Below are 14307 nucleotides of genomic sequence, written 5' to 3'. Positions count from 1 at the left end.
TTCCCGGGGCCCCGCGGAACTGTCCGCTGCCTGTCTGTAGTTGACAGTAACTCAGCTGGATATGTGGCACAGTAGGGGTGGAGGAGGAAGGGCACCCAGCTGGGCTCCGGCATTCGCCGCAGGGTTTAGGATCGCGGGGCACCTGGGTTCGAGGGTTCAGCTGGAGAAGGGATTTTGTAGGTGGACCTTGCAGTGTGGAGAGGATACCACCCTTTGTGATGAAGCAGAAGATGAGCTGTTGTTTATTAGCTTGGAAATTGAGGTGGGGCCCGATATGTCAAGATTGGGCGTGGGAAGGATTCCGTATTGTAATTACAATAACTTTATCGGTTGGTGTGATACTTTGGGAAGATAGGCTTAAGTTCCCTAGTTGACAGTCTCCAGAAGGGGTTTGCAGGAGGTGCAGTCGGTTCTCACCTACCTCTGCCTCCGCCAAAGGAAAAACAATAATGCGTAGCCAACTGGACTGACCTGGAAGAACAAGAGCAGAGGTTAAGGAATGGGGGGTGGCATTGTGAAAATGGGGAAGGAAAGAAACCTTCAGATAAATTGGTTTTAGATAACATGGAAAAGGAGGGTTTGAAATGGGGAAAATGAAAAAGACAGTGACACCCACTAACCACATGTCTGGACAGTGGCAGCTGCTCTCAGGCTTCAGTGGTGATTTATAGTTCAGACGGAAGAGATGTAGTGTAATGAAGCTCAAAGCAGGGAAAATCTCAACAATACCTATAGCCAGGGTAGGCAGATAAGGCATTGTTAAAGAGGGGACACTGACAGATATTTTGCATTAATTGAAGGAGCAACTAGAACATTTAACACAAAGATACATTCCTAATGTTTACGCTTTATTTTATAGTACTGGAAATAAGTTAGTTCAAATGGAAATGAAGCTTGTTAAATGGGCTTTGGGGGAAGAAAGTTCTTAAAGGTGCAAAGAAAACCCATAATAAATATATGCTTAAGTAAGAACTCAATGCAGATTAAAGGCAACTTTGCTTTTTAATTATTAAATAGAATATTACCATTCAACTTGTTATAATATGCTATGCAATTTTTTTCTGGATCGTTAAAGTTGGTGATATGAAAAACATCGAAGAAAGTTCAGCTTAAAATTTTTTGAATTTGTAGTACAGTGGGCTTTAGTTTTTTAGTTTTTTTGCCTCCCTCATTGATCAGAAGTTCCCATTTTATTACTTTTGTACCTAATAAAAGACTGTTCCAGATACATGAGAAGACAGTTTTGTAGTGTCAGAAACTTAATTTATACCTGGGTCCTTAAAGTACTAATGTTCAGGTAACAGGAGGGAAAGTATTATTAGGGTTTTTAAAAGAATTGTTGTATGTTGGTCTATGAATAATTTGGCATGGTAAAGAACATAAGAGATTCAAATTAAAGTTTTAGTGTTTGAGATCTGAGATTTTTCCATTTTAAAATATATTTTTAATGTGTTAATTCTAAATATCAAGCTAAAGAAAGACAGTGTGTTGTGCATATGTGTATTTTCTCCTCTCTGAAATGCTAATGTAATTAAACATGTTTTAATGGAGAGCTCATGGGAATAAGAGTCTGGGATCCCAATTCTGTTACATAGCAGTATTAGGCAAGTCCCTGAGCCTTAAGTTCTTTTTGAGTAAAACTATAGTCTTAAACTTAATGATTGCATGGCTACATCCCCTCAAATGTGCTATGAATATGAAAACACTTTTCTGCTAACTTGTGCATTTAGTATTCCTGCCACCCTTTTTTTTTTTTTCTGCCACTCTTGATTGGCATCTTTGGAGGGCCCATAGCTCTTTAAATGAGTCCCTGTCGTTTCTAGATGTGGAAATTACGTGGTGCTCTGTGTTCCAGCTGTACCAGGTGTTCTATTCTTCTTTCTTTGTCCCTTTCATATATAAGCAGAGCTTATTTGGAGGACTGTGCCTACTCACGCAGGGACTAGGCACCAGGGTATTTAAGATGTGTGAAGTATTTTCTCCATATTTCATAAAAGTTACATTTAACTTCCTACAAAGTAAAATCTCAATGTGCAGTCTCATAGTAGCGAATCCCTGATGAACTTTCTTCTTTCCAGTCATCCATCTGCATCGTCACTTAAAACATAGGTCAGTGGGAGAACCTATTTCATCTTTTCAGAAAGTTTAATCTCTTGCAGTAAGTTGAAATCTCCAAATGTATATTGTCCCTGGAAACTTACAGCTTTTTCTTTCCTTCTTTACTGTTGAGACCTGTGCCAGGCCCCTTTTGGTTTCTTGATGTGTAGTGTGGTTTCTTGCTAACGTGTGCAAACAGAAATGGTCTGGTTTGGTCATCCTTGGTCTATAGATAGAGAGTATGTGGGGATTGGATGGTGGAGGTACAGAGGTCATTTTGTGGCCATTATTATAACTACTATTCTTTTCCTCTTCTTCCTCCTCCTCTTCTCTTCCGCCTCCTCTTTTTTTTTAATTTAGTGGTATTGGGAATTGAACCTAGGCCCTTTTATATGTAAGGCAAGCATTCTACTGCTCAGTTACATCCCCAGCTTTTTTTGTTTATTTTTAATTTCTGTTTTGAGACAGGGTCTAAATTGCTCAGACCAGCATCAAACTTACGATCCTCCTGGCTCTGCCTGCTCAGTAGCTGGGATTACAGGTATGTGCCACCATGCCTGCCTTTGCTGTTATAACCCTTATAAAATATGCCTGCCTGTGTTCTCTCCCCCTCAGATGTTTATTTAATACTGACATGGAGATGACAGGAGATGGGCAGCAAGCAAAAAAATATGTGGTATACCAGACTTTTAGCCCCTTTTTGGTATTTGAAAATCACCTTATTGGCATATAATTATTGGTATTCAAAATCAATTCAGCCACCTTTTAACAAAAATGAACAGTTAAAAATGAGTTTTCTATAAATACTTGTGAAATTAACGCTTAGCATGTATTCTTAAGAACAGTTTTTGTTTGTTTGGTTTTGTTTTTTTGTGACAGGGTCTCACTATGTAGTTCAGGCTGGCCTTGAACTTGGCAGAGTTTCTCCTCTCTCATCCTCAGAGTGCTGGAATCACAGGCATGCACAACCACGCCCAGCTCATGAGAACATTTTTTTGGCCTGAAAGTGTAACTTAGAAAATATCTAGACTAGAGATTTTTATTAAAACCCACTTTTTTTCTTTATATATCCTTTTATTGTTACATTTTACGTATACAATATAATGACATTCATCATTGAAAATTTGCACCTTTACATAATCTCTTGGTTCTTATATTTTCCCCCTTCCCCTGCCCTCCCTTCAACCCCTCTATCCCTCCCTATTTACAGACTTTGCCTTTTTTCATTTTCTCATATTATTCCATTCCCTTCTTTCCTTTCCCCTACCCCTCCCCACTTCCCCTTCGCCCCTTTTCTTCCTGTTTCACATTGTCTATTATACCTTAAAACCCACTTTGAAAGATACTATGTAAAAGAACTTTTATTTTCATGAAAGGAAAATAAACCTTTAAAAGGTATACAGAATTATTTAAATCTTACTTCACATTTTCCTACTTGTCAGATTTTATTTTGAAGAATGGCTTAAAAAAAAAGAAAAAGACAGCCCCATCCCTCATTGTTAAAGTTGATGTTAAGTCCTCAGGCCCAGGAACAACTCTAGGTTGCCCTCTCTTGGTACCTGCTTTCTCAGAGTTTTCTGCTGTCAACTGTGAGCTCTGCGGTTTAAGGGTGTCTAGGCTGCCCTAGCTTAGTTTGATAACACTCCTGCTCTGGAGAATCCTGAATTAAAAATAGTCTGACCATCTGCTGGCAGAGGAGACAACAAGAGAGCTATTTTTAGTTTCAAAGAATTTAGGATTGTTGTGGGATTGGGCTTGAAGGTAGCCTTGTTTATCTCTCAAGGAGGGTATAGTTGAGACATTGTAGACAGGCCTTTTCTAAATTTCAGGAGTTTCTTTGATGTTAATGCCATGACTAGTTCAACTTCTGCCCCCTGATTGTATATGTCTGTGAAGATATTTTGTAAAATGTTAAAATTCAAGGTTGTAAACTGGCACTGGTAGGAAAAAGGAATGAAAAGGATGATTAGAAGGTGGTTTTAAAAAGGAAGGGAAGTAGCCTGGTATACCTGTAATCTCAATCCCAGCACTGATGCTGAGGCAGGAGCATTGCCATGAGTTCAAGTGAGTTCATGGCCAGCCTGGACTATATATTTGAGGCTCTGACTCAAAAAACCAAAAAGAAATGAATATGTAAATAAGTAAAAAGGAAGGGATTGATGTATAGAGGCAGTGATAAGACTTAGAACTTTCCCACCAGGGATATAGGCAAACTACAGAGAAAGAGAATAATCATTAAAGGAGTGATTTTTGCTGACAGGGTAAGATTTTATGTTGCTTATAAAATGATCCTACTGACCTACTTTCCTAATAGTATGAGTCTGTTACCTATAATTATAATTTTCCCTCAAAATATAAATATAATTTTGAAATTCAAACTTTGTAGAACTTTTTGCCTTCTGCCTCACTGATATTATTCTGCCCCCCATTCTTATTTTGGAGGTGGTGTTATAAAAAAGTTATAAAATATTAAGTGCTTTAGAACAATTTTTATTTTTGGTAACTTCATTAATTTTTGTCACTTTTCACTATTTACCGAAAAATGACTTATTCCCAAACAATATCCTGTTCACACTGACCACTTTAATTATAGTTTAATTAAATTAGGAAGTTGCCTTTAAAATTTCCTTGATATCTGAAGTAAAAAATGTTTTCAGTAACTCAGACTGCCTAAATTTTTGAGATGGCTCAGAAGAAAGAGTATAATGAATGAAAAGATTGTAAGGAAGATCTTACTAGCATTTGTCCTTTCTTTCACATTTCTGATTGGTTTTAAGGACCCTTGCTATAGGACAACATTGAATGAAATTAATGTCATAGAGTCCAAGTTCTAAGAGAAAGTTTTTGAAAAAATAAGTTTGAGTTTGAAATAATAATTTTTCATTGCAGAGTATAATCTGTTTCTGTTTTGGAAATTTACACTGCACGTAAACAACTTTAAGATTCTGAAAAATCCATGTCCTCCATTGAAAAAACCTGCTCAATTTTGTTTAGCTTTTTCTAAATTTACTTGACTCCTTTTCAGTATACAGTATTAGTGCGGTTAACACTTAGAACACATTGCTACTTGGAAATAACTTTGGGACACTGTTTAAGGGGAAAGATAGATATACTATAACTCTAACTCCTGAGACCGTCCATCCTACAGAATAGTCAGTCATGTGTAGTGGGAAAGCAGTTGTCTTGTTGACAGTATGAGAAGAAGAAAGTCAGAAGAGCAGTGGATTGATCTAAATAAGAAGACTGGTTTGCTAACTAGCTCTTTCTTTCTCCATCTAGTGACAGGGAACTAGTTTGTCTTGTTAAGGTTTACCTTATGGAGAAAATTGTTAATGGAAAGTAATTTGGGTAAATACTTCTTGTGATATTTGTCATGTAATGGAGGAGGGATATTTAAAAAGGAAAAATACATGAGTAAATTATTATTGCCATTTCAAAATAGGTGTATTCTTGCTGGGTGCATACATGTGCCAATAGTGCCTACCCCGCAGGAGATTGAGGTGGAAAGATTACTTGAGCCCTGGAGCTCAAGACCTGAGCAACAGGAACACGCCCATCTGAAAAGTAACAAAAACTAGGTGTGTTCTTTGCTCAGATATTTGTGGAATTCATTGTATATTTTAGGTACTGCTCCCAATGCTGTGCATACAGCTAAAGCAAAAGATGGTTTTATGGAACGTTCTAGTGTGATAAGGATAATACAAAGCATAATTATTTTATTATCAGATTGTTATTTGAAGAAATAGTTTACAAAGGTAAGAGATGGACAGTAGTGCTACTTTAGCTGGAATTGTCAAGAAAGGACTCTGACATTTGAGCAGAGAAGTGACAGAGAGGGATTCAGCTTTATAGCTGTTGTGGATGAAACTGAAGCAGGGAACAGAAAGATAGGTGTGTGCTTGCTTTTTATGTTTCAGAATGCAAGGGGTGGGGGTGGGGGGGAAGGAGAGAACAGATTTGGGATTTTAACTGTGAGGAAGCCATTGGAGAATTTTACATTATTAAAGGCTCACTATGGCCAGAGATGAAGGAGGTTGGTGGTAAGGAAAAGTAGTGTATATTTTGAAAGTGTTAGTCTGGCATGGTGCCGCACGCTTGTAATCCATCTGTGAGTTTGAGGCCAGCCTGGGCTACAAGAGTGAAGGCCAATCTGAACTACATAGAGACCCTAACTCAAACCAAAAGAAAAGACAAGACAAGACGACAAGACAAGACAAGACAAGACAAGACAGTGTTCACAGATTTTTCTGAGTGGTTGGTTGAGTGATGACATGCAGATTGTAGCCAGAGCTACAGGATGGTTGCAGATGACATTCATGTTTTAGAGAAAGCTAATGGAGAATATGCTTTTGGAAAATAGATTTTTATGTAGGAAAACTTTTCACTCTGCATTTTATATGTATTTGGTAATTCTTTTTTTTTTTTTTTTTTTGGCACCGGGGATCGAACTCAGGTCCTTGCCCTTGTGAGGCAGGCAGCGGAACCACTGAGCTAAATCCCCGGCCCTGGTAATTCTTTAATTATAGAATTTCGTGATATATATCACAGTATATAATTAAATATAATATAATTTAATTTAATATAACAATATGTAATTTTTTCTGAGAAAAGAACACATAAAGAATGTAGTATACAAAGTGATACAAAACTGTTTGAACTTGGGTTATTAGGTTTTTTCAGTGAGATTTTTTGTTGTTGTTCTTGAGGAGTCTTTTACTTGTCTGATTTTTTTCTGAAGTGGCATCTTTGCAAATGTAAAGATCTCACTGTGAAATTGTCTTGGATTTAGAGTGAGCCATAAATCCAGTGACTTGTACTTAGAAGAGGAAGGGAACCTAGAAGCTAGTATAATGGTACATACCTGTAATTACAGCACTTTTGGGAGGCTGGAGCAAGGGTTAAGGATATATCTTTAGTGTGAAGGTCCTGGACTCAATCCCCAGTACCAAAGAAAAAGAAGAGGAGGAGGAAACACAGGAACATGAAGGAAGATGACCATGTGAAAATGGAGGTAGAAATTAGAGTTATGCTGCCACAGCCAGGAAGAAAAGCCAGAAGGTAGGAAGAGGCAAAATTCTTCCCTATTTCCCAGAGGTAGCATGGCTCTGCTAACACTTTGACTCTAGACTTTGGCCTCCAGAACTGAGACAGGGTCAAGTGCTGGTGCTTTAAGCCTCTAATTTTATGGTAATTTGTTTAGGCACCCCAGGAAACTAGTGAAAGTTCCCTTCTTCCTAACATTTCTGTCTTTCTGTCTTTCCCCAAAAATAAGACCTAGCTGGAAAATAAACCCTAGCATGATTTTTTAGGATGCTTGTAATACTGTACTATAAACTCTACCCCAAATATAAGATGTCAAGCAAACAAATGCATTTAGTATGTCTGTTGCAACACATAATGGCCATATTGAATTATAAAATAATATTAATATATAATTAAATGATATTGACATTAACACTTAAAATAAATGATAATATAAATTATAATAAGTATGTGTAAATACCCAAGTAGGTACCTTTGGATGAGAGATCAATGCCTGTTTAAACAGATGGCCTCGAGACTTACTGCTGAATGATCAGAGTACAGACACAATGCGTGAATAATGTGTGAACCTGATGACAGATGTGGTTATGTCTGTTGTGAATCTTCGTAGTAGTGCAATATATTGTATTTTGTAACAATCCACTATGGTCAGTCTCCATGGGCAAGAAATGTTCATTTAAGGAGAGCTGTATTGCTAAACATGAGAGATTGGGGCCGGTCATTCTACAGGAAATGGAGTTGCAAGAAATTCAGCCTGGAATTTAGAGTTTGGAGACTTAGGATGATGTTCTAGAAGATGACATTAGCACATTTGAATAAATGTAGATTTTTGTACATAAGTCAATGTACATTGTGGTACATGAAAAAATAAGATGTCCTCTGAAAATAAGCCTATTGCACCTTTTGGTTCAAAAATTAATATAAGACCCAGTCTTATTTTCAGGGAAATATAGTAGTCATTTTCCTGTCACTGGGCATAAGACCTAGCACCTACAACTTGGAGGAAGAGAAGTTTATTTTGGCTCGTCGTTTCAGTCCATGGTCAGCAGGCTCCAGGGCAGAAACAGAATGGCAGAGGAGTCTAGCAGAGGAAAAGGCTCTTCCCTTATGGCAACCAGGAAGCAGAGAGCAAAGAGAGGCCCCTTCTCATAACAGCGCATTCACCTACTGAACTCATCAGTAAATGAGTGCATTGATGAGTATGTTGCCCCCATGATCCAGTCACCTTCCACACACATGAGAATTTTGAGGGATATTTCAGATCTAAAGGAATGACACTTTTCAGTCCAGTTTGATTTGTCTGTTTGCACTTCTATTTATAGAGTATACCAAATATATGTTTATATAATCAGGTACTGTCTTTGACTCATCTTTGATTGTTTAATAACTTTAGAAGGCAGAGGGGCCGGGGTTTAGCTCAGTGGCACCATGCCTGCCTCGTAAGTGCAAGGTCCTGAGTTCAATCCCTGGTGCCAAAAAAATACTTTAGAAGGCAGTGATCCTGAAGTTTTAATGTGTTAAGTAGAATCTCTTGAAAAAACAAAAAGAAAATCCCGGGATCAAGTATTTTAAAGGTTTTGGATTCTGTTTTGATATCTTTGTTTTGCTTAGATTTAGACTTCATATAACAATTGGTCTGTATGGCCTGTAGTGTATGTAATCTTTTCATCCAGAAAAGGTTAAGAAAAATAATCTTTAAGGTATTTTATATCAAAATATTACCTATGTCAGTATCTTTAGAAAACTCCACAAGGCCATTAATTTTTCTCTCCCAACTTTGAATCCAAAAATATATACAGTGAGACTTCACTCTATCAGCTGTTCAACAACCCTTGTCTACCCAGAACATTTCTGAGAAATGTTAGAATAAAAATACAAGTACTATAGCCAAAGTATGAAGGCCAAGCACTTTATTTATGTGTGTGTGTGTGTGTGTGTGTGTGTGTGTGTGTGTATGTGTGTTGGGATTAAGCCCAGGCCAAGTACTTTAAACAGAGAAGAATCCCAATGGCCTTTACTCCAGTCAACTTATATAATTCCAATAAATTTAGCAATTGTTTTTATTTTTTATAAAGAAATAATTTTCTTCAAACCATTTTTACCAGTAAAACTGGAAAAATATCATCCTGACATACTTGTTAGATAACCATTATGAACTGTTTTTTCCCTTTGATATTGGGTACTGAATGCAGAGACATGCATATTAGGCAAGCACTGTATCATTATGCTACACTCCAGCCACTGTTAACTTTTCAAAAAATCTTTATTGAGGTACAGTTTACATATTATAAAATTTAACCATAATGATTTTTATTAAATTTACTTAGTTGTGTACTCATCCCTTTAGTTCAGTTTTAGGACATTTCTTTCCATCACCCCAAAAAGATTCCTAGTACCTGTTTGCAGTAATCCTTGTTGCTGCTACGAGTTCCGCACATCTACTAATCCTTTTTCTGTCTCTACATAAGCCTTTTCTGTAGATTTCATATAAATGCTGTTTAACATAGATGGTGTTTTGTATCTGACTTCTTTCACGTGGTACGCTTTTGAGGTTCATTCATGTTGTAGCATATATCAATACTTCATTTCTTTGTATTGATGAATCATAGTATTTTATTGTTTGGACATCCAAGTTGAATGTCCCTTGCCAGCTCAGTGGTTCTACCACCTGCCTCTCAAGCACAAGGACCCAAGTTCGATCCCCGGTACCAAAAAAAAAAAAACAAAAAACAAATTGAGTGTTTCTTATCCAAAATACTTGAGATAAAAGGTATTTCAGATTTCAGTTTTTCAGATTTTGGAATATTTGCATAAACTTTGCTAATTTAGCATTCTTTTTTATTAGTACAGTACATATTTGCCATACATAATGATCACATTCATCATAAGGAATTTGTACCTGTACACAACATATTTTAATTCTTTTTTCCCATTCCCTTCCTCTCCTCCCTTCAAGTCTTCTTCCCCTCCCTCTTGACAAAAGCTTTGTGTCCTTTTCTTCCATTCTCTTTTTTAAAAATCCCTTTCCCTGGGCTGGGGATTTAGCTCAGTGGTTCCACTGCCTGTCTTGCAAGTGCAAGGACCTGAGTTTGATTCCTGGTACCAAAAAAAGAATACCCTTCCCTTCCTTCCCTTCCATCTCCTCCTCTTTTGTTCCCCTTCCCATTTGAACATGTTCTACTTCCCAATATCCTCCATTTTACTCCTTCTTTACTCTTTGAGTTTCTCACACAAGAGAAACAATGCAATATTTAAACTTCTGTGTCTGGTTTATTTCATTTAAAATTACGGTCTTGAGGTGCATCCGTTTACTGAAAATGACCCAAGTATATCCTTCTTTGTGGCAGAGTAGTGCTCCGTTGTATACAAATACCACATTTCCTTTATCCATTGATCTCTTGATGGGTGTATGGGGTGTTTCCAAGATTTAGCTATTATAAATTGTGCTGGTATAAACATGGGTATGCATATAACACTGTGGTATGATGCTTTTAACTCTTTTGGGAAGATATTTAGAAAGGGAAACATTCTTAATCCAGAAATCTGAAATGCTCCAGTATCTGCAACTTTTTGAGTGCTAACCTGATACTCAAAAATTTTAGATCAATTTGAGGCATTTCAGATTTTCAGATAAGGTGTATGCCCAACCAGAATCTCATTTTGCTTATCCATTCACCAGTTGATGTACATTTGAGTTGAATGAGTAATGCTGCTGTGATATTTGTATGTAAGTCTTTGTGGACATTAATTTTTATTTCTCTTGGGTAGATAACCTACGAATAGAATTGCTAGGCTGCATGATAAGTTTATGAAGTGTTATTGAATTATTAACTTTTAAAAGGGTTTTTTAGGCTTTATTCTACACACACATACATTAGGGTATTGTCTAGCATGCAGACATTCTTCAGCAATTTAAGCTATTTAATTTCTAAGGCAGTTGTAGGAGAAAGAAGAACAGCTAGCATTTATCAAGTATTTATGTATGTCAGCTTCTGTGCCAATTAAATACTTCATTGCCTTTATCTTAATTAGTCTTCAAAAAAGCCTTTATGCATTAAGTATAGTACAGTCATTATCTGCATTTTGTAAATGAAAAAACTAAGTGTGGAGTTTGTGTTTGACAGAGTTGGAATATGACCACACAGAGCTGCTTTGGAGCTTGCTCAGTGCCTGCTTTTTCCTAATATATCCTAATATGGTAGTCCTGACCTGTACTCTTAACTACTTGCACTATATGTTTATAGGTAAAGGTTACAAAAGAGAAAAGAAGGGTTGCAGTGAAAAGAAAGGGACTGTTAAGAAAAAGAACAAAACACGTAACAACAAAAAAAAAACAGCTCTGCAGGAAAATATGCTTTGTACAGTGTAAGTTCATAATGGCATCCCTGAATCCATCATGCAAATATGATTTCCTGCATTCTGCTTTAAGAGGTCAACAAACAACATATTATATTCCCATGTATGTCTTTAACAAAACTTTAAAGATTTTATAATTTAAGCCATCTGAAAATTTCAACTCTCCAGAACATACCAAAGTTTTTGGATAGGCTAGCTTTAACTGTACATATATTCCTAATCCTTTAAAAATTTGTAGCATTTCAAATTATTTTAAGAATTTTAGTGAAAACAAAATCTTCCTAAAATTTTATCATATGTAAAATTACAAAGAATACTGTTACCTAAAAATAACTTACCTTAGTGGCTTCTTCTATCAGTACAGTATATAAATGTAATTATTGTGTAATTGTCATGATTTTCAGTTTCTGTTCTTCATCAATGTCATATACATTTTGTGTGTGTGTCTATATATACGTATAGGAAGACAGCATATATACACAGACATGTATGTTTCTCTATATAGAGACATTAGATATATCAATTGAGTAGATAATATGCAAAATTCTAGTTTCCTTAATAAAATATTAGGTTCTCAGAATCATTACCATTATAGTTTTTGTTTGTTCATTTGCTTGATTTTTCTTCCTTTAATGCAAAATGTCTTTTAAAAGGTTGGCTAACCGTTTTGCTTTGTTATTAAATTAAAATTATGGTTATAAATATTTATAAAAGTTTTCAGCTTTATATTGTTAAATTGGGTAGCCCTTAATTTAAAATATACTCTCCCAAATAGTTTCTACCATTTAAGTCTTATTTGAAGTTTTCTATCCTACATTTATAAAAGTAATGTTCTCTTTCATTAATAGCAAATAAAAAGCTTTGTTTGCTTTTGCCACACATGCATGCCTTATGCTGTTCTGTACTGTATAATCAGTGGTTTGCTTGACTAAAATTTTTTAATGTGAAAGTTTTGTTGATTTAAAATGTAAAAGTTTTAATGTAAAAGATATTTTGAGTAAGACAGTCACTGTTAATTGGCTCTCTAGAAAGTAAATGAGAAAACTAAAATATCTGAATTTGGCTACTAAATGTTCTCAAGAATGTTTGCCTTTTCTTCAGTTCTTTTAATTTTTTAAATTCTTATTTTTATCCTGAATTTTTCCTTAAAAATTATCACAGTATTTGGATTAGCTTTGAGCTACTACAATGAAATAAACACCTTTGCTACCACAATGAAATACCTGTGGCAGCTAACTTATAAAATGAGAAGGCTCACTGACCTCTCAGTTTTAGAAGTTCAGAAGCGTGGTGCTTTCATTAGTTGAGTTCTGCTAAAGAGGTAGATGATGGCACATCATGACAGAAGAGAGTGTAGGAACAAAAGCTCACATCTCAAGCCAGGAACAAGAGAGACAGACTGAGGTCCTACATCCCTTTTAAGGACACACCCCTAATGACTTAAGTATCTCCCACTAGGCCTGACCTTCCAAAGGCCTCACCTCCCAGTAGCACCACCCTGCAGACCAAGTCTCAATTATGGATCTTTGGAGGACACTCAAATCAGTATCCATATGCTAGCAATATTTCAGTCCCTCCCCCCACAGTTTTTTTTCCTGAGTTTGAGGCCAGCCTGGGCTACATAGTGAAACCCTGACTCAAAAAACCCAAAAAGGATAAAAGGATTGGGTATGTAGCTCAGTGGTAGATCACTTGCTCAGCATGTTCAAGGCCCTGGGTTCAGTCCCCAGTCCTACAGTTGCCATCATTGTCATCATCATCATTATCAGGAGAGTGACTTGAAATTTAAATTGACATGTAGTTAACAGTTGATGTGACTTCCCAAATGACCACTAAATTGTGGAGATGGAAAAAATTTTAATACTGTAAAAAAACAGGTTAGTGGCAAGCTGTCACTAGACCACTGGAAAGAAAAAAAAGTTAAAAGAATGGGAAGAGATGGGTATGGAAAACAAATATAAAGTTATGTGATGTCTATAGAAAACCTACTAATGCTAACCAGCATAGATTTCTTCATGCAGATTCTTGGATCTGTATCCAAGTTCTTTTCAGTTATATAGAACCTATAGCTTATCAAGTGCTTTCCTGTGTATCTCATTTGAATCACAAAACAGTGTTGAGTTGTAGATGTTCGTAGTCTCATGTTTCATGTTGATAATGCTTTTGAAATCAGTGAGCTAAAATATGTATCTTCCAATATGACTTTCTCTTACTTATGAATGCATACATGCATGCCGTGTTGAAGACCAAATTCAAGGCCTTGTGCACACTGGGCAAGCATTCTGCCCCTGAACTGTACCCCTCTCCCCCATTATAATTTGATTACAACTTGTTTTTTTGAGACAGGATCTTGCTTTATGTTTCAGGCTGCCCTTGAACTTGTGGCAGTCCTTCAGCCTCAGCCTCCCAAGTGTTGGGATTACAGGGATGCACCACGACACTTAGCTAGATTACAACTTGTTTAATCCTAATTAAATGAACTTCTGTCTTCATTATCCATTTGGAAATTTTTCAAAAATATTCTCTTAATCTAATTTATTTGCATTTATTATGACTTCTCTTAAAATTCAGGTAATCTTTGGAAATATTAAATGTGTATTACTTATATATTGATGCTGTCCTTAAATTTCTAGAGAGTGCATTCTTTTCTTAAGAATCTGTTTTAGTTGGGCTTGGTAGCATGTGCCTGTAAGCCCAGCTACTCAGAAGGCTGAGGAGGATTGCATGCTTAAGGCCAGTCTGGGTAACTGAGTGAGACCTTGTCTTAAAAATAAACCAAAAAACCAAGGCTTGGGATATAGCTCTGGTAGT

General features: G+C 36.4%; 1 protein-coding gene across 3 annotated transcripts in view; it reads left to right on the top strand.

The window, feature by feature from the left end:
* Arfgef1 (ARF guanine nucleotide exchange factor 1) overlaps positions 1-14307 on the top strand; it is a 139899-nt gene that overhangs the window by 240 nt on the left and 125352 nt on the right. The gene's annotated exons all lie outside the window — the stretch shown is intronic.

The sequence above is a fragment of the Heterocephalus glaber genome, unplaced genomic scaffold (assembly GCF_053883595.1).
Source record: "Heterocephalus glaber isolate CG9 unplaced genomic scaffold, H.glaber_assembly_v1.0 deba00001553, whole genome shotgun sequence".
Classification (NCBI taxonomy): Eukaryota; Metazoa; Chordata; class Mammalia; order Rodentia; family Bathyergidae; genus Heterocephalus; species Heterocephalus glaber.
This window is presented reverse-complemented; position numbering and strand designations above follow the sequence as displayed.